This window comes from Cupressus sempervirens, chromosome 8 (assembly GCF_028749045.1).
Source record: "Cupressus sempervirens isolate cs-2001-9-10 chromosome 8, ASM2874904v1, whole genome shotgun sequence".
Classification (NCBI taxonomy): Eukaryota; Viridiplantae; Streptophyta; class Pinopsida; order Cupressales; family Cupressaceae; genus Cupressus; species Cupressus sempervirens.
The window spans coordinates 161,235,166-161,252,089 of NC_143125.1; positions in this window are offsets into that span (position 1 = coordinate 161,235,166).

Sequence of the window (16,924 nt, forward strand, 5' to 3'; positions counted from 1 at the left end):
CATTACAACCTTAGGGGTTATGATAGATAGGACTCCAATTGGGTCATTCTTATATGAAACCTCTGGTATTGGGTGCAAATTGGGTTGTTTGACCTCATTGGACACTAGCTAGACTTTGAAGGGTTCCTTCTCCCGAGTTTTCCTAGAGCTAGAAGCCATTTTTGCAATTCTAGGGTTTTAACATGAAGACATTTTTTAAACTGCATAACTCGATGTAGACGTAAATACCTCAAGATTGATGAAATCATGCTGGAATGCTATTGAAATCTACTCAAACACTATATTCTTTTCTGCGAGGTCGCTCTGCGCTCTTTCTCAAATTTGCTCTTTGATCACGATGAGAAAAAATATTGAAAATATGATAGTATACCCTATTTTCATCAAATTTAATGCTTAGTGCATTTACAACTGTCCACTCGACTTCTAAAAGATTCTACATTACTTGGCTTCCATTATCTTTCCACCACTCGACTTCCACAAGAGTATTCTTTAATCAGCTTCAACTGAAAATTTCTTCTTCACTCAACTTCCTCTACCAACTTGGATCCTACTAATCATTTGGCTCCTACAGTCTTGACAATCAACTCAACATGTACTGGATTTTTACTCAGCATATGAGGGCAACTCAACAACACTTGCAAACTCTTGAAATTTTAATTTTGCATTTTTGTTCATGCTGATATCTTCTTTTCAGTACTTACTTGTTTAGGAACTGATGTATGATAAAGCTTTGTAAATTAGTTCCTTGTGCCTTTTCTTTGCTTAGTTTGATGAAGTGTGATCACTTGACCTGTTAGGTGAGGTGATCCCTTCATTTGATGTGTTACACCCATCTTTCTTCTTCCATCTCTTATTCATTTCTCCTTTGATGTGTTCAACATCTACCTTCTCTTTACCTTTGTGATTCTTTGAGTTGGGTGCCTTTGACTTTATTGGGCAATTCTTACTGATATGACTAGTCTTCAAGAACTGAAACATGTGGTTTGACTCAACCATCTACTGTAATTTCCTTTGAAATGTGTTCTTATTCAATTTTTTGGAATGTGTCCATATTCCTAACAGTAATGACAACTATACCTAGTGTTGTAGTCCCAATTGTAATGATGACCATGGTTATTTCCTCTTTTTGGTTGACTAGGTGTCCACATAGGCTTTGATCTGCACTCAAAAGCTCTATGTCCATACCTTTTGCAATTGTAGTAGTGACCTTCAAATCTTGGTGTTCTGATAGTCCTAGTCCTGCAGTTATGTGCTTGATGTCCTTGCTTTTTGCACTTATGACAATAAATTGCACTCTTAGGCTTGTCATGCTGATGGGAATTCTTGCTCCTACAAAAAGTAGAGGTATGTTCCTTTTTACCACATAAATGACAAGTAGGTTTAGTGTTCTTACCTTTATTACTCCTTTCTTCTGTAGTCTTGGATGACTCTCCTTGTTCAGTGCTGGTGTATCCTAGTCCTGAAGTATCATTGCTAGCCCTTGGTGATTTTAGTAGCTGCTTAAAGTTCTTGATGGCCTCATTAGGTTTTTTGAAGCTTTCTACAATCTCCTTTTCTCTTTTCAAGTCATTTTGCAGTTGATCATTTTGCATTTTCAATGTGGAGATCTCAATATCCTTAACATTCAGTTCATGATGCACATTCATCATTTGGCTCAGGGTATCTAGTTGCATGTTTGAAATTCTTGCAAGCTCAATTGATTTTCCTTCTAGTCTGTTGGCAAGGTTTCTCTTGTCTTCTTCTAGCATAGCCTTGTCTTCAATGGCTCTTTTCTTCTGTTCAGTCACTTCACAAAGCATCATGGCTTGTGATTCTTATTCAAGCTTGAGTGTTCTAATTTCTTCTGCTTGAGCTCTATTCTTCTCTATCAGGTCTACTACTATTGCATTAAACTCTTTGGAATCTCCATTTCTAAACAATTTTGAGGTGTCAATCTCCTTGTACTATGTATTATTCTCAGCTATGGCAATTTCTCTTCTTTTCTTTAAGGATTTTCTCAGTTCCTCTCTAGCTTCTTCTAGTGCATGTAAAGCAAGTTGTATATCAATTGCCTGATTCTCTATGATCTTCCCAAGTTTGTAGACTTCCATTTCCTTATCTTTGCTCCAAGTTGTAAGGCTCCTCCTTGTGAGAACTTGGCTATGATAACAATTGTTGGAATCAATAAGTGAGAAGATTTACTTCTGAGGGGGGGGGGGGGGTGAATCAGAAGTAACTAACTTTAACCTTTTCAGAACCTTTTAACTGAAAACATTAACATGCATCTAATTCATCTAATAAACATGAAAGTAAAACACATGCATGAAAATAGATAACACAAATTTGGTAACCCAGAAACCCTCCAAAATGAGAAGGTAAAACTGGGGTGGGGATGACACCCACAAAGTATCATTGCAGCAATGTGTAACTATTCAAGGCTACAATGTTTGACCACTTCCAATGGTCTACCTTGTGAAATGCCTATCTTATTAAAGACTTTACACCCTATTAAAAGTGACCTAGTTAAAGTATTTCACTACCATGCTAAAAGTAGGCCTGGTTAAAGGACTTTAGTGCATTCACTTGGAATGACACCCTATTAAAGGATTTACAAATGGCTGCTAAGCCAACCTAAGTCCATAGGATCTCCATATCTAATACAATTGCTAGAAAGTATCAGAAGATTTTGACCTGATAACTTGCAATCCTCAATTGCTAATTATAGATCCTTGTTTTGCTCTGACTGATATGATCCTTACTTGATCTTATATGTTACTCTTCAAGGTTTTGATAATCTATTCTTAATCAACCGGATTCTATAATGCTACTGTGTTCTTCACTAAGTCTTTTTTACCCTTCTGCACTTTGCTATAATTCACCCATGCACTTCTTTCTCACATATCCTCCCTCTTGCATAATGGGCTTTGTCCTCCTTTTAAAGATTTCAAAGACTTAGGGTTCGGTATGAATCTACGATCAATATTTACTCTTCATTTCCTACTCAACTCTTGCACTTTTCCCATTGGTTGCATGCCTTCTCCATTTTTCTTATTAGTTGCATGTTGATTGCATAGGTAATGCAAAAGAATCGATCTTATCTACAAGATCCTTTGAGATTCATCCTAGGTTAGCACCAAAAATGGTTAACATCTGAGTTTGTAAAGATACAAACTCGTATGCTAATTCTATGTTACTCGACACTTGCTACTTGTTGATACTATACACATATAGGAAAACTGGTTCACTTAGCTCCTATAGTAATTTTTTTTCACTCAGCATCTATAGTGACTCGACATCTATACTTTGCTCGGCACTTGAACTTTTCTTGGAACCTAAAGATTGCTCGGCACCTCGAGTTCACAAGACACCTATTGAATTCTCTGGCTCAGCATACATTGTAGCTCAGCTTCTGTATTATACTTGGCATCATCTTGAGAATTTGGTTAAGTGTGTTGACACTCAAATGTCAAAACCAATTTGAGACTAACAATATAGTCATTAAAGTATAGAGTTCTTTTGGTATGTATGTTCTTTTATGATACACTTGTAATCTCACAGATAGCTCAACTCACTAGAAAGCAAGGTGAAAATTTTTGTCATGTAATGAATGAATTCTTTAGAAATTTTAAGCCAATATGCATGCTCACGAGATATTTTTTGCTAGTATTGTAGAGAAATATTAAAATGATATTTATTTTTTTAAAATAAAAATTAATGTATTCTACATATTGTTGAACCTAAAACCCAATTGGTACCACCTATGGGCTATGAGGATGCTTAAGAATAGGTCAATCTTCATGATGACTTATTATTGTCCAAACCTATGGACAAGAACGAGAAAAGATTTGGTAATTATGAAGAAATTATTGCGAATACAATAAAGGAGATGAAGACACTAGTCAAGACATGAAGAAGGTCTACCAATCAAGCTCAACAAAAACCTGGTGAAGGTGTAGGGACATCCAGAATAGTGAAAACTATAATAGAGGATCAATCTACATACATCCCCTCTACATACCTAAGAGTGAATATAAAAGCTATTGGGTCATCTACAAAGGAAGAAAAGACATTATCAGAAAGGAAGAAAAGGCAACCCATCAAGGAAGCTACCAAGAAGAAGAAAGTTGATAAGGGACAATAAGAAGAAGCATAGAGTATAGAGTTAGATCAACTAGCTACTAAATTGAAGAAAATAGGAGTGTAGAGAAAATCACCAATAATTGATGTTTTTGTCAAAGGAATAGCAGAGTCATGAGGTTTATTAGAGTAAATAGAAGATATAATGTGGCAAGTGAAGATGTTAGAAAGAATATTGAAGAACTAATTATTGTACATTACACAAATTCAAGAGAACACCCATTGGTACATTTACATCTGCCCAATAAATTGCAATAATTGATAGATGTAATGTGGATATTAGCATTACATATGGACAAGGATATAATTAAGAAAGGGTTACTAAGAGTTGAACTAGTTATAAACTCAAAATATTAAAAAAACCATATGAGGATTCCAAGGAGAAATTTGGAGTCAAGGAAGGGACTATCATAATTCTAATAGAAGTCAAGGAAGGGACTATCATAATTCTAATAGAAGATATTTAGTCATTACATGATGAGATATTAGAAATGTGGAGGAAGATTCTAAGGTGATGAGAAGTGACAAGGACACTTATCACCAATACAAGTTGGTGATATTGATATTATTGAAGAGATAATTAGGAATGTAGTATAAGACATTTCACAACAGATGGAAGAACTACATGCACAATAGGTGGAGACACCAATCAGTGAAGTTAGAGATATTGACATAACCAATTAGCCAAAGTTAACTTTAGGTCAAGTAGAGATAGTTACATTAAAGGAGAAAGCTTTTTTTTTTTGAAGAAATACAAATGGAGCAACAAGGAAAAGAATAGAGAAGAGTTTCAAGTAAGAATGAATCTTCATCTTAAGCCAAGTATAACAAGAAAAAGGAGGCCAATAAAAAATTTTATTGAAGAAGAAGCTAAAGATTTAGGTGAAGAGGAGTTTATTCCTACACCTATGGATGTTCACAAGTTAAAACCTAAAGAATTGATGGAATACTTAGAAAAGGTAAAAGAAAGCAAATAGAGACAAGGAGAAGAAAAGGAAAGTGCTAAGACAAGCCATGAATATTTTAGTAGAGTTAGTGCTAGAAGCATATTACAATAGAGATAAGCTAGTTATTGATCAGATAGGTAAGTTAATTAAGGCTATCCATGATCAAGATATTCACTTGTAAACTGTAAGTATGAACTTAGTTGATGAGAATCTTGAGAAGAAAATGATAGAAAAAATAGAAGAGAAAATTACTAAATTCAAAGATCACTTGACTAACTTAGTAAATGAGGTAAAAGAAACATTGACCACATCAGGGAATATCTTTACCAAAATATCAAACTACATAGGAACTATGAAATATTTGGAGTAGCAAGAGGAAGAAGCACAAAAGGAATTGGAGAATTAATGCAACCAACTTGATTCATTATCAAGTTCAATTACTTTATTTATTAAAGAGGCAAAGAAAATAGTAAACAAGACTAGACAACTAGAGGATTAATAGAGTAGAAGAATGATGAATATAATAGAAGTACAAACACTTCTCTCCTATCGTGTAGGAAATACAAAAAAGAATAAGAAAAACTAAGGAAGCTTTGACACTTCTAAGTGTAGAGCCAATTCAGAAGTTGAATGACATTGGAACCAAGATGCAAGAACAAGTTATTACATTAAGTCATTTGAAGAAAAAAGAGATACATCATTAGAATTAACCCAAGAAAATCACAAGGTTATCTTTGATAGATTATAAATTAATGGCTACAAGTTGTTGACAAATTATTCCTTTAGCATTTTTGTCAAAGTGAGAGAAGTTGACTACAAGGGAGAAGAATAATAATAAAGGAACAAATTGGGTGAAGAAAAAAATCCAAGGAGATATGATCTAAGGGGGAGTAGATCAGTGATCTCAAATGATCTCAAGTATTTGGAATTATAAATTATTTGGTATTGTCATCAATGCCAAAGGGGGAGTTTTTTGGCATTGAGTAATTGGGAAGATTTTTGAGACGATTTAAAGGTACATGATTACCAAATTGTTATCATTGATGAAAATCATAATATACCTTTAATTAGTTAGAATTTTTTTTTAAATGGGTTACCATGCCTCATGTGGATACCTATCACAACCAATGATATCAAGGATCACTAATTACTGAGTGGTGATTACATAGAAAAGTTTGGTTAGTCAATAAGGAGCTCAAAAAAGAATTATATTGGATAATGTAAAACCAATAGTGGACATTAAGAAAAGATATGTCTTACCCTCAGATATGTAATAATGTTACTATACCTATGTAATACATTTGGACTACATATGTAATATGTTTCAACCATTTTGAGCAATAGACAGGTAAATAGGAATGAAAGATGACCCAGCCAAATCTAATCATTGAATTTTTTACATTGTTTGGGAAAATAGAGAGGAAAACAAAAATTTCAAATGAAGGGTCAAATGAAAGAGGCAAAATATTACAAGTAAATATATAGGATTTTTAATAGACATATTTGATGATGACGCTAAAAGGAGAAGTAGAAATTAGTGAAGGAAGATGCTCGATGTAAACTAATAGAAGAGAGATCTAGCAATTTTAATTGGGATATAGAGAGGATAACTACACAATGTAGTCGAAGGATATCAGAGAGCATAAGGGAACTGACATGTAAGTAGTGTCCATTATAGATCAAATATTTAGTTTTCTAACAATTATAACTAATAAAATCCCTAGATTGGGTGGACCCTATTAGGTTAAAATTTATAAATCCCCAAGTAGGGTAGACTCTTAACATAGTTTTGCAGATCCTTAACAAGGTAAATCTTGGCATATTTGATTGTACAAGATTTCTCCTAATAAGTTATACCCCCCAAAAAGGGTAATTGCACACTCTTAGATGGGCAAACTAATTTTTTGCAGTAGTGAAGATTTATGCATACCATCCACATCGTAGTTTAACCTTATAACCAATTTTTTTCATGAGACCAAAATTATTGTGTTATGTGTGCGGTGATTTTTTTTTATGATATATTTTCTATTATCAATTATACACTTGATTAGTAGTAAAAGTTTACATCCCCCCCCCGAGTACTTGTGAATCCTAAAAAAAGCTCTTTTGAAGATATTTTTTCCATAATATTTTGTCTGACTATAGCATAAACTATAGATTGAACTTTCTATCAGAATGCAAATGAATCACGTAATGTTATTTTGAGATTTATGAATGGGTTTCAATATTCAAGAAAGAGATATGTTGAATCAAAATTGGTTCTAACTCTCATCCCTTCTCTCTGTCATTCCTAATCCCTTCAGATAATTCAAAGTTCCTTTTTTGGTAGGGGAATTAGACCTAGTAATTGAACAACTTTAGAAAGCATGTGCTCAACTAATAGATAAAGAAGTGAAACATTTGCGGTCGGTAAAAACCATAATAATTGTTGATTTCTCTCATTTTGGTTCCCATTTTTGGGGGAATTATAGTGTGAACAGTTTGGAACCTTTGCATGTCATGGAAATCCTTAATCTTCCTTTCTTACGATCATATTTGTCCTCTTTTGACCCTTAATGGGTTATTTATAGGGCAAATAAGAGGAACCTATTTTTCTATGCATAGTAAAGGAAGTTGTTTATAACAAGCATAGTTTTTCAAATAAAAAAAAATTAATCAAGGATGCCTACGTCTTGTATAAGAGAGAATCCCAAATTAAAATGAATAACTCTATAGGAAGACTATTGCATGATAAACAAATGCCTCTATACTATGTAAAGTAAATCATTAGAAAGAGAAAGGGAGAAAGAATCATGAAATAATGCCCTCCAAAGTGTGATATAGGGATGAAATATATGATGCGTTCCTAATGTTAGTCAATTTTCATAATAAATACACAATTCAAAGCAAAGTAAATTGTAAACTAGATTGAACCACTAATGTAAAAAGGGCATATTTATTAAAAAAGACATCATAGTATAAGTTAAGAAATTCATTAGAAAGGATATGAATGAGAGAAATTATGTGAATTATGATTAAATGATAGACATTCCCTTTCATGCATGAAAATGATTGTTAACCAAAGATGTATAATATCATGTGAAACAAAGCAACTCATGCCAAGAAGAATGTACCATCATCAATCAAGAGAAAACCCATGAGGAGAATGAGAGAGAAGGAAATAAAGGTACCACATTAAGTATACTTCTTTGTCAACCCAAATATACAAGATATAAACTTCCAAGCGAGGAAGAAATTATAGGGAGGATACTAATATCATTAAATATAAATATCCTAAATGACAAGTCTATACATTGGAGGACATCATAGTATAACAAAGATGAACAATGGATGGATAATTAATTCTTTGAAGGAAAAAAAAAGATGAGAGAGAAGGATTAACCCAATATATGTCCTATCTGTAGATCTTGTATAATACACATGCACTTTTCAACAAGCATAGGGCTATAATCCAAGATGTAAATCTCTTGAAAAAGAGAACATCCTTTTGTAAAAAAATAAAGCATGTAATAAATTTCATCATACTATACAATATGAATGTCCATAAGTGATATTGGATGTATTGGGAAGGAAAAACATAATATGCTCCCTGAGTGGTTTTAATTTATAATAAACATATTTTCAAGCAATAATAAGGTTGAAACTTAGGATGTTTGTCTTATGAGAAAGAGAATATCCTTATGTAAAACAAAAAATGCATGCAAGAAGAATACCATCTTCTAAAATAAATCAATCAACAAAGGGAGAGAATAAATCATATGAGAAAAATAGGAGAGTGAAGTAGGACCCTTAAGTGGGAGACAAGGAAACATGACTATTAAGTTGCTCACAAAGTATGATTGCACCTAAACTTCCATCACCACAAATGACAATGAGCATACACAAGACAAACTTAACAATGTTCCATAGTGAGGAGCAACATAATATGGGCTTAGATGTTATTTACAATGATCATGACAAATGTGTCATTCATTGTTACATGTTAATATTAATCATTAGTGTTATGGCCATGGATTTTATAATGTATACAAATAAAAAAATCATTTTATTTATGTTTGATATTTTTTTGCTTATTTTCTAATGAAGAGTAATTGAGTTGGCCTTTAAAATCTCAAACAAAAAATCTCTTGGTGTGAGGAGAAATTAGGAGAATATTTTATAGATTTATGGGTAAAATGAGGATATTGGAAACTGAGAGTTTCCATTGAAAAATGTGACACAATTTCCTCATGATTTTCAATGCTTTATTGTGCACATCTTGTGTAAAATCTATCAAAAAAGGTTTCATATTTGAATAAGATAAATTTCTATTGTTGAAAAAATAGTCAGTGCTTCCATTGAGATTCATGATGAGGTACTAACAACCTCTTTTGGATTATATAAGACTAGTGGTTGTATCGAGCATTGAAAGGTGAATTTTTTGTTGTAACAACAACCACACTTGTAACAAGTTATATTAGAGCTTGTACACAAGTTCAAATCCCCTTAAGTAACATTGAGGGGGATATTGTTGAAAAAATGGTTAGTTCTCCTCTCAAGATTCATGACAAGGGACTAACCCCTCCTATGGATTCTATATGTCCAGTAGTTGTATTAAGCATCAAAAGGTTGATCTTTTAGTGCAAAACTAACCACACTTGTAAAAAGCCTCTTTTAAGAGGAACGAGCTTGAAATTAAAGAGTCTTAATCAATATCCATACATTCATCAAATAAGAAGAATAGGAGAGTGAAGTAGGACCCTTTAGTAGGAGACAAGGAAAAAAGACTATTAAGTGGCTCACAAAGTATGATTGCACCTAGACTTCCATCACCATTGATGAAAATGAGAAAACACAAGACATGCTTAATAATGTTGCATAGTCAGGAGCAATATAATATGGGCATAATTTTTTTTTACAATTATCATGAAAAATGTGGCATTCATTGTTACATGTTAATAACAATCATTATTGTTATGGTCATGGATTTTATAATGCATACAAATAAAATAATTATTTTGTTTATGTTTGTTATTTTCCTGCTTTATTTTCAAATGAAGAGTAATTAAGTTGGCCTTCAAAATATAAAACAAAAAAATCTCTTGGTGTGAGGAGAAATTGGGAGAAGATTTTATAGATTAATGAATAAAATAATAATATTGGAAATTGAGAGTATCGTTTGAAACATGCTATGTGATGTCCTCATGATTTTCAATGGTTTATTGTGCACATCCTACAGAAAAACCATAAAAAAATTCATTTATCAATAAGATAAGAGTATATTATTGGAAAAATGGAAAGTGCTTCCCTCAGGACACATGATAAGGTATTAACCACCTCTTGTGGATTCTATAAGTCTAGTGGTTCTATCAAGCATTCACATGTAGATGTTTTGGTGTAGCAACCACACTTGTAATGAATGATATCAGATCTTGGTCACAGGTTTGAATCCCCTCAAGTGAAACTAAGGGGGATATTGTTGGCAAAATCGTTAGTGCTCCCCTTAGGATTCATGACAAGGGACTAACTCCTCCTATGGATTTTATATGTCTAGTAGTTGTATTAAGCATTCAAAGGTTGATCTTTTAGTGCAAAACTAACTACACTTGTAACAAGACTATAATATTGAAATTTAAAGAGTCATAATCAATATGCATACATTCAACAAATGAAGGTGTTTGATTCTCAAATTCAAAGGTATTTTCACTACAATGGAATGTTGGTGTGAAGTCTAAGGTTCCCCAATCATCATCTTAAAGATTTGATGGTATACCTAGTTGTATTGGAGAAATAATTCAAGATATAAATGGAAATTAAATAGACCAATTTGATTAGGATTCTTGTTTTTTGTTATGCACCAAAATTTGCACCCTATGATTAAAATATATAAATTTAGAAATCCTAGCATGACGTGGGAATCACTTTTATGTGGGACACTAAAAATAGAAGTGAGATCTCAAGATTCTGTGTGGATTCCTATTGAATAATCACCTAATGGACTCAGTCTACCTAAAAATTTGAGGGGAAAAGGGAAGAAGGAAACTTAAAAGGGAAATTCTTCACAAAAATAAACTTGAATAGCCAAAGCTATTAGGTGAAATGTCAAAACATAACATGTAGGATTTATGATGGTCTTAACATGAAACATCAAATCAAACTAGGGACACACAAAGAATGAACTCCAAAAAGGTCTTCATAGGCTATGTAATATTATATCAATTTTAAAAAATACTTTCAAAATACCATATGAGTTACAATTGTACAAAACATGAAATTTGGTACTAAGAAGTCTCCAAAAGCCTTTGTGTACATGAATAAGAAATACTAAAAAAAATCCTAAAAACTCATAAGTACAAACTACTCAACCACCAATGGTCGAATACAATAATCTAGCCCTAAAAAATAGGGTAAAAAACCCTTAAAAAACAAGTAGAAATGGTTGAAGAAAGACTTTTCAACCCATAGGAAAGAGAATACCTATCCAAAATTTCTCTCCAATCACTTAAAAGAGCCAAAAAAATCTTAAATGATCATAATAAGGATCAAATTTGAGTTCATTCAAGCACACTCCACAACCTCTATATTTACTCCTTATGTCTCCAACTGAATACAACTTCCAAGAAGAAGTCTACAAATACTAAAAGGATGTAAAGGGAGTCTTATCCCCACTTAAAACCTCATAAATTATCGAACTCCCTTCAAAATATCTTAATAACTATTGATCAATCTTATAGAATGATTAATCAACAATCATTAGATTAAATGAAAAATTAGGAACAAAGAAGTAATGAATACTTTTTTATCAATTTTTTTTTTAAAGAGGGGTAAACGCTTTGACTTGGAGCTATGAACCAGTGAGGCCACAAATGGGGGACCTCATCCCCATTAGATTTGAACCTTGATGGAAAGGATAACAATTCAACAAGTTAACCATCACAACATACGATTATTGGCAATACTATTTTATCTACTTAAACATGTAATAAATTTTAAAGTAAAATAATATTACATCATTAAGAAAATAAAACAAAACAAATGAGAGGTTTAAAAAACACCATTAAATGGCTTCACCATTAGACTTCAAAAGGGATTGCAATGAATTTTAGGGTAAGGAAAAGCCAATAAACCTAAAAGACTTGGACATTTTTATCATCTACAAACTTGAAGAGAGAATAATGAGGGTTTGGGAAACTGTAGCCACTATGAATCAGGTTGTCTACATAGGAATTTCTCAAGTTTGACTCTATTTTTTCCTAGTAAAAACAACTTCTAAGGCTTGTGAGCACTTATTTTGGATATCTTGTATATTTCATTCTCTTTGTGTTTCTAATAAAGCATCTTCTAGTTACTTTTTTTTTCGTTTGACTATGAAGCCTCAATGAGGAAGGCATTGTGAAGAATTTTTTTGAAATTATTTTTGTTGCTAAAAGTGAGGAAAATAATGTGTAACTTCAAATTTCCATTCCATATCACAAGGCACAATAAGTCTTATTCAATATATCTATGTCTTCTCTACATTTCTTGAGTTCCTTTTTGAAAAGAGCCTATGAAATGATAATAATTCTATTCAACCCTACTCTTCCATGGGTGTGATCATTGTTTTCCCTCTTTTCTCTATGTTGGGCACATTTGAAGCCTTTCTTTGTAGTAGATACTTGAAACCCCTATGACCCAAATGAGTTTTTTTGGCATGAACTTGACTTGTAGATGTAAATTCTTTTTTAAAACTTGATCTGGGTTTGATTTGATTGAAGTTTAATGAAGAATTATAGAATGTTTCTATTTGTTTTTGAACCAAACTTACTCTTACCCATTATTGGTTATCTAGTGAGCATTCTTTGTATTTTAAGAAAACAATAGGTTGTGACACATTGTCCCTATCCAAGTTTAGAAGGAAAAAGATAATTTATTCTTTTTCCAATTCTTTTGCCTCAACATTTCATCCTACATGAATATGTTGAGTGTCATGTTTAAAATAAAGTTCTTCTTCCACCCTCAAGCTTCTTACTGAGTTTTCTATTAGAGTAAAGTGTTAATTTAATTTAATTTATTAAATTACATTTACTCCCTTCTTAAGATTTCACTTTATGCACTTTGCATTTCTATTTAATAATTAATTACTAATTATTAAATGTCTTTTACCTTTTAGGTTACCCTTTTTAGGTTTTCAATCTCCTTCTATAAGGATTGATCTTTTGTACTTATCTCTTATCTTTTTCATTTCTGAGAATACAATTTGCATATTTTCAGAGCAAAACCCTTGCCTCTTCTTGCCTTTTTCTTCTCTATGACAAGTTCTTGTGTGTAGGTATTCTTCGGGCTTTGTGGATTTGTATTTCTCAAATCCTTCATGGTATCAGAGCTAGATCTACCGTAGCTTGTTTGGTATTTGGAGAAAAAGAAGAATAAGGGTTTGACAAAACAAATTTGGTATTTTTTGAGTTTTTTTTTTAATGAAAATAGGGGGTCTCTAATGTTTGAAGCACTTTGAGGCCAAACAAACCTCACGGTTGGATTAAGAAGGTGTCAAAACCCTCATTTTCATATAAAGTTTGTCAATTTTGGACAATGTTGACTTGGGAGGCAAAAAACATTTGCATACTAGGGTCGTATGGCCTGTGGCAAGCAAATCAAGACAAATTTTTTCAAAATAAATAAATAAATAAATGCACTTCAAAGTGCAATGGTTATAAAAACCACAACAGTTTATTTTAAACCATGCAGTGTTTTATTAACACTGCTACAATTTTAAAAACTGCCATCGACATTTTTTAAGCAGCCATCGGTTCGTCGATTTTTCCACCACCGCCGCCCATCGCTCCTCCTGACCGCCACTTCTCCCACACTTTGCTTGGCCTAGTGGCTCCACCCTCTGCTTGCCATTACTCCACCAGTGATTTTTTTTTTTAATATATATTTTTAAAAAAATAAATTCATTTTTACTTGCTATTCTGGGGGCCCTATCATTTTTTTGTGATATCTTAAGCATACGTGGGCTTTTTTGAATCCAAAAGAAGCACTAAAAATCTGGTTTAGAGTTAGAGATAATGGATTAGGTATTTTCTAGATTTTTCTCAGTTTGGTACCTATTTTTGCACTTGAAGTCTATTGATGACTTCTATCTTTCGTGGGGTGTAACTTCTTTATTATAGCTCCATTTTTTAATTTGACAAAAGTGTTGGAAAACTCTTCTTAAGATCTTTCCAGATTCTTTATCATTTCACTATTATTTTGTACCAGGTATTTATGATTCACATTTGAAGCTTTTTTTCTCTTTTCTCCATCACACATTTCTTGTGTAAGCTAGGCTTCAATTATTTGCATTGTGGGGGGTGTTTTTATATTACTTTATGTTATTATATCAACATATCAAAAAACTTAAAAAACACAAAACCTCCTAACTAGCCACTACATTTGCCATGTACTATACCTTTGTAGATGATAATGTGTGAGCATGCTACTTCTTGCAAAACCATGTGATAGGACTAGAACCAAGACAAAAGACAAATCTAGAAGTAGACTTGCGATCATGAATATCACCATCCCAATATGAGTCTGTGTAACCAACAATGTGAGGATCCCTTGATGTATAGTGAATACCATAACATGTTGTACCCCATATTTACCTCATGATATGTTTGTAAGCTTTCCAATGACTCTCATGTGGATCATGGGAGAATCAAGAGATAAGTCCAACTGCAAATGAAATATCAAGATGTGTGTGTCAGTTACAACAAACAACCCACAAGTTGTCTGTATAAAGTGGAATCCACTGTAGGAGTAGTGCAAGTGGTAGATAAAACAACACCTAACTGAAAAGGTGTAGGATCAGGCTTGCAATCAAGCATATTTAATCTTTGAAGCATATCAAGATCATACTTCTACTGGAGTGTGGCTATCCCATCCGAAGACTGAACAACTTGTAGGCCCAAAAAATAGTGCGAAATTCCAAGGTCTGTCATCTCAAACTGCTCTTTCAAGGCTTGTTGAACACTTTGTATCATGAAGACTGAGCTACTTGAAAAATGATGAGATTATTTACATAAAGCACAAGTATCAATAAGTCAGCCCCATGATGTTGAATATAACATATAGGATTGAAATGACACCGAGTGAATTGTGAAGCAAGCAAGAAAGAATCCATCTTCTCATACCAAGCTTGAGGAGCATGTTTGAGACCATATAAAGACCTTTGTAGCCTGCATAATAATGAAGAGTCATGTAAAAAACCATGAGGTTGCTCCATATAGATCTCCTCATGAAATTCTCCATGCAAAAAGACATTCTTCATGTCCATCTAATAAACTATCCATCCCTGTGAAGCTGCAAGAGAGAGTATAAGGAAAATATAATTCATCTTAGTAATAGGGGCAAAGGTCTAAAAGTAATCAATACCCTCAACCTATGAAAAACCCTTTGCAACAAGACATAACTGATACCTATCAATAGAACCATCTGCAACATACTTGGTATGATACACCCATAGACACCAAACCAACTTTCTTCCTTCGGAAGAGGACAAAAATCCCATGTGTGGTTCTTCATCAAAGAAGAGTACTCCTCATCCATAGCCCTATACCACTCAAAGTGTCCTATCACCTGTGAAAAATTTGTTGATCATCTGAAATGGCTTGAATCAAGAGGCCAACACCTACAGTCTAAGAATGTGCACGACAAGCATTGGTAGGATCACCTACTAGAGGTCTGGCTGCATCAACAGTATCAAGAGCCCACTTGGACACTCATGAAAAAAATGGTGGAGGTGGTGAAGGGGGATCAACATCAAGATCTTCCTCAGAGGATGCATAATCCTATGGAGGAGCAGAGGAAGTATTGGGTAGTGAGGAAGAAGCTGGTGATGACGGGTCCATCTAAGGATAATGCTCATCAAACTAAACATCTCACTGAAATAAGACATCTTTAGAATTAGGATCAAACAACTTGCATGCCTTCACATCCTCACAATAGCCAACAAAGATGAGTGGTTAGATCTTCTTTTCCATGGCTTTCCATAAAACATCTCAAATAAATGCCCAAGCCTCACTAAAAAAAATGCAGAAAGTAGAAACATCGGGATTGATGTGAGTCCAAGCCTCCTCAAGAGTCAAGTTTTGCAATGACTTATGAGGCATCTAATTTTGAATGTAATTGGCACAATTGATAGCCTTGGCCCAAAATTAAGAGCTCATAGCTTGAGACTATATCATACAATTAGCCAACTACTGTAATGTCATGTTCTTTCTCTCTACAACCCCATTCTATTGAGGGGTGTAGGGAACTGTGAACTAATGTTTTAAACCATGCTCAATGCAAAAATCTCTAAAAGACTATTTCACATATTCTCCCCCATTGTCAGTGTGTATATGCCTAACAGAATGACATAGTGCAAGGTAGGAGAATGCCCAAAGGAGATGTCCAAACCCCCAACAAATAAAGACATAGTGAAAACACAACAACAAAACAACAATAATGCAAGATTTGATACCATATCACAATGCTTTATTCATATATATAATTGATTGCATGCAATATTCCTGACTGTAAGGCCTTCTGAGTTAGGGCCAAATATAAACAACAATTACAAAATTAGTTCTACAAGATCCAATAAGACCCACTTAAAAACTCAATTCCAACTAGTCCAGATCCATGATTGGATAAGAATACCAAGAAAGTCTGCACTTGTACCCTCACGTCCACCAAGAAATCTTCTGGTTCCTAAGCCAAAACCCTAACTCTTCAAAATTTACATCTATACTTCATCCCTTTCTCCAAGCTGGAATCAATAACTACCACCTAAAGACTCCACAAAACCCCTTACTTATACCCAACTAAGCCACAAGTCACCCCAACTCATTACAAACTAAATTAAATCCCTTACATTA